Genomic DNA, 5,636 nt, shown 5'->3' on the forward strand with positions numbered 1-5,636 from the left:
CTTTTCTTTTCTTTTCTTTTCTTTTCTTAACACAAATAGTATTTAGTTTCACCTCAGGTCTCTGGGTCTTTGAGCTATCTACTCTGTTCAACACCCTTACCAAAAAGGGAAATGCAAATCAAAACTACTTTGAGATTCTATTTCTATCTACCTGTCAGAATAACTAACATCAAAAACCCAAGTGACAGTTTATGCTGATGAGTGTTTGGAACAAGAGAATCGCTGGTCAGAGTGCAAACTTGTACAGCTACTACAGAAATCAATATGGTAGATAATCAGAAAGTTGAGAATAGATCTGCTTCAAGATCCAGCTATGCCACTCTTGGGCATATCTCTAAGAGATACTTCATTTGACAGCTAACCACCTTCTCAGCCATGTTCATTGCTACTCTAGGAAATAACCTAGATGTCCCTCTACTGAAAAATGGACAAAGAAAATGTGGTATGGTTAAACAATGGGATATTATGCAGCCATTAAAAAATAATGATGTCATGAAATTTGTAAATATATGTAACTAGTAAGTCACCCTGAATAAGGTAATCCAGACCCAGAAAAACAAATATGGTACATATTTGCTTATATGTGTATGTTAGCCATTAAATAAATGATGACCAAGCTAAAATCTGTAGAACCAAAGAGTTTAGGAACAGAGACTAGGACTAGGAGAGATACATGGATCACACTGGTAGGGATAAATTGAATAGATTTTTTCCATAAAATTGGATATGGGGATGGCAGTGGGATGGTTAAATGGTAAGGGGGAGAGTAGATGGGGTTGAGAGACAGAGATCTATGCAAGACACCTAGGATGGAGGGGTATTTGAGAACTGTTGTGAAAGCATATTGTAGTGAAATCTTCCTAAAACATGTGAAGGAGATCCTAACGTCGTTTCTAAATAATGAGATTGATGGAGTACCAACTTGTCATCTACTGTCATTAAACAATGCTTCTAGTACTGGGACTTGGTTATAATTAATTAAGCTGTTGGCCAAAGAGGTTCCATGCAAATCCCCAAACAATGTATACTATTGCCAAAACAGTTGATTGTTCTTTACAAACTGACAGCAAGGCCCTATTTGCTGAAGTCTTAATACTTCCACAACTCATTGAACATAGAGATAGAAAGCCTTTTACCTGTACCTTCTAGTGTCTTCGTTCAGAATTGTACTCTACAGGCTGTCAAAAGAGAAACGTAAAGACCAATCCAGTCACAAACCCATTGATCTACAATCTGTCCTGACTGCAAAATATGCTAGGGCGATGGTGGCATAAAGCTTATGAGAATAACCAAACAATATCTGATACGAATTAAGGTCCTCTCTATGAGAAAAAAGCCATACTTGACACTGCTTGGATGAGCAAGAACAGTAAATGCACTCATTTAGGTTTCAATAAAATATTACAGATTAGTGCACACTTATAACGGCTATTTTATTAAATATATTTCTGTGTTTTATCATAAATATTGATATTTATATTTATTAATTTCTGTATCAGACAATCCTTTTCTTGAGTATCTTAAGATAATGAACAATAAATGTAACACATTTTCATTGTTAAAATACATGGATCACCATAACATATTTTTACAGATTTTCAGACTATCTAATATTTTTATAATGACAGCGCATAGTTCAAACTTCCAAAGCCTATTTTCCTATTAAAATTAATGAAAATATATACAAATTGGTGAAATAATGTGCTATAATTTAAAATGCATGAAGCTAAAATGTATATAAATGTTTATTTGTAACTGAAAGAGAAATGAAAAAGAATTGTGAAATACATGACTTAGCTTAGCTAACAAAATTCTATGATCACACAGACTCCAGGAGTTAGACACAAGATTGCTTTACTGCCTTGAAGTTCTTTGGCAAAAAAATATTTTAACAAGTGACAGAATGGTAATTATACAATACATATACACAGCCTAATATCCATTATATAATAATTCATTTTTATTTTCTCTATACTTACCCCCAAATTTTCTAAAGCACTATTATCCCACTTGATAAAGCATTAACTTAATAAGCAGTTCAAACAAAGATTCTTCTCTGCAAGTATAATATATAATCATTTTGTTTTACAACTATAAAATCTGTATGATTCATTTATGACATGAAAGGAAAATATATGAGGCAGAGGCAGCAAAATAGTAATAAATGGAAGATACAGTGATGCTCACACTATTAATTTCAGTTTTATTTTGATGTCTTCATTTTAAAATAAATGGATTAACAAGTGGAATGAGAATCTCAATGTTTCTACTCTCCACTGTGCATATGCAGCACTGTGAATATTTCCCTAGAAATATTCTAATATGAATTGTAATGATACATATTTAGCAGAAAATTTAAAAATATACTTAGTATAAATAAAATTTAAATAAATTAAAAAATAATGCAGAAAAAATGTATACCTTAAACATGAATTTCTTCTATATGTTGGTCCATGCCTACTATCTCTTTATTAGGAAACCTGGAATTGGTGGTTCACAAGTTCACTATCATGAGTGAGATACTATGAGTTTCATACAATCTTCTCTCCAAAGTAAACAAAGTAGTTAATTTAATATTTACATTCAATGTAGCTTACCCTAAAGTATCAAAATGCTAACTATTCACTTTCTCTTTTTAAGTTTTTACCATTAACTTATTTATTTATTCATTCACTCTGCATCCAGATGACAGCCCCCCCATTTTCATCTCATCAGAGTCTGCCCCCTCACAATCTCCTCCCTCAATTACTTTCTCCCTTCTTCTCAGAGAAGGGGAAGCGCACCCCACCATGGGTGCCATCACACACTGGCACATCAAGTCACAACAAGATTAAAGCTATTCCTGAGATACCCCAATCAATTTCCATTCTCTCTCCCAGCCTTCTTCTACCTTCCCTCACCCCACACAGGATGCCCATCTCGTTACCCTCCTCACCCCCTTTCCTACCAAGTTCCCACCACCCTCCACCTCCAATGTCTACTTTATTTTTTCTTCTGAGTGAGATTCAAGGCTCTTCCCTTGGACATTCCTTTTTGTTAAGTTTCTTGGATTGTAGTATGAGCTAATCTCAATTTATAAATGAGTATATAATATCTATGCCCTTATGGTCTGGAATAATATTTTCTAGTTCTCATTGTCCTGCAAATTTGATAATATACTTGTTTTTGATAGCTGAGTAGTACTCCATTGTGTAAATGAACAAATTTATCTTTAACCATTCTTTGGTTAAGAGGCATCTGAGTTGTTTCCAATGCAACCTGTTCTCCCACCAGTGCCTCACAAGGCCATCCTCCACTACATATACAGCTGAAGTCATGGGGCCCTCAAAGTATGTTCCCAGGTTGTCAGTTTAAACCCTGGGAGCTCTGGTTGGTTGGTATTGTCACTCTTCCAATTGGGCTGCAAACCCCTTCAGCTCATTTCTACCTCCTCCATTGGTGACCCCATGAACATTTCGATAGTTAGCTATAAGCATCCACCTCTGGGAGAGCCTCACAGGAAACAGATATATCAGGATCTTGTCAGCATGCACTTCCTGGCATCCACAACACTGCCTGCACATGTGATGTATCCCCAGGTAGGGAAGTCTCCAGATGGCCTCTCCTCCAGTCTTTGCTCCAAAATTTGTCTCCCATGAGTATTTTGCTACTTTTTAAAGAAGGACTGAAGCACCCGCACTTTGGTTTTCCTTTTTCTTGAGCTTCATGTGGTCTATGAGTTGTCTCTTAGGTATTGTGAGCTTTGGGGCTAATATCCACTTATCAGTGAGTGTATACTATGTGTGTACTTTTGTGATTGGGTTAGTTTTTACTTATTCAGGATGATATTTTATAGTTCCATTCATTTGCCCAAGAATTTTATGAATTCATTGTTTTTAATAGTTGAGTAGTACTCCATTATGTAAATGTACCACATTTTCTGTATCTATTCCTCTGCTGAAGGACATCTGGGTTCTTTCCAGCCTTGAGATATTATAAATAAGGCTACTATGGACATAGTGACTCAAGTCAAAGTAGATCAAAGACCTCCACATAAAACCAGATACACTGAAACTAGTAGAAGAGAAAGTAGGGAGCAGCCTCAAACACATGGGCACAGAGGAAAAGTTCCTGAACAGAACAGCAATGGTTTATACTTTAAGATCAAGAATTGACAAATGGGACCTCATAAAATTGCAAAGTTTCTGTAAGTCAAAGGACACTGTCAATAAGAAAAAACAGCAATCAACAGATTGGAAAAAGATCTTTACCAATCCAACAACTGATAGAAGGCTAATATCCAAAGTATACAAAGAACTCAAGAAATTAGACTCCAGACAATCAAATAACTCTATTAAAATATGGGGTACAGAGCTAAACAAAGAATTCTCAACTGAGGAAACTCGAATGGTCGAAAAGCACGTAAAGAAATGGTCAACATCCTTAGTCATCAGGAAAATGAAAAACAAAATAAACCTGAGATTCTACTTCACACCAGTCAGAATGGGGAAGATCAAAAACTCAGATGATACCAGATGCTGGCAAGGATCTGGAGAAAGAGGAACACTCCTCCATTGTTAGTGGGATTGTAAGCTGGTACAACCACTCTGGAAATCAGTGTGGTAGTTCCTTAAAAAATTGGACATAGTATTACCTGAGGATCCAGCTATACCACTCCTGGGCATATGCCCAAAAGATGCTATAATATATATCAAGTGTATCTGGCTTTATGTTGAGGTTATGTTGTTTTTGTTTTTGTTTTTCTATTTGGACTTGAGTTTTAAGCAAGGTGATAGATATGGTTCTATTTGCACTCTTCTACATACAGACAGTTAGACCACCATCATCTGTTGAAGATGCTTTATTTTTTCCACTGTATAGCTTTGGCTTGTTTGTGAAGGATCAAATCCCTGTAAGTGTGTGAGTTTATTTTTGGGTCTTTGGTTCAATTCTATTGATCTCCAGTCTCTTTCTGTATGAATATTATGTGGTTTTTATTCCTATTGCTCTGTATTACAGCTTGAAATCAGGATGATTCCACTTCCAGAAGTTATTTTATTGTACAGGATTATTTTGCCTATCCTGGAGTTTTGTTTTTCATATGAAGTTGAATTTTTTTCCTTCAAATTCTGTAAAGAATTGTGTTGGAATTTTGACAAGAATTACACTGACTCTGTAGATTGCTTTTGATAAGATTGCCATATTTACACTGTTAATTCTACAGATCTTCTTATATTTGCTTCTAGTTCTTTCTTCAAAAATTTGAAGTTCTTGTTATGCAGATCTTACACTTGCTTGGTTAGATTTACACCAAGAAATATTATATGTGGCTACTGTGAAGGATGTTGTTTTCCTGATTTATTTCTCAGCAAGATACAAACTGATGAGTAAAGGACAGAATTAGAAGTCAATCCAGAAAAATCAATATGACAATATGACACTATCAGGATGTTATTACTACAACAAGTCCTGAATATCCTAACACCTGAAAGAGTAAGAAAATTACCTTAAGTCTAATTTTATGAAGTTGACGGAGGCCAATAAAGAGAGAAACAAAATCCCTTAAAGAAAAACAGGACAATACAATCAATCAGGTAGAGGCTTTTAAAAAGTAAATGAATAAACATAAGGAAATACAGGAAAATGGAATCAAAGAG

This window comes from Grammomys surdaster, unplaced genomic scaffold, assembly GCF_004785775.1.
Source record: "Grammomys surdaster isolate TR1022 unplaced genomic scaffold, NIH_TR_1.0 196, whole genome shotgun sequence".
NCBI lineage: Eukaryota > Metazoa > Chordata > Mammalia > Rodentia > Muridae > Grammomys > Grammomys surdaster.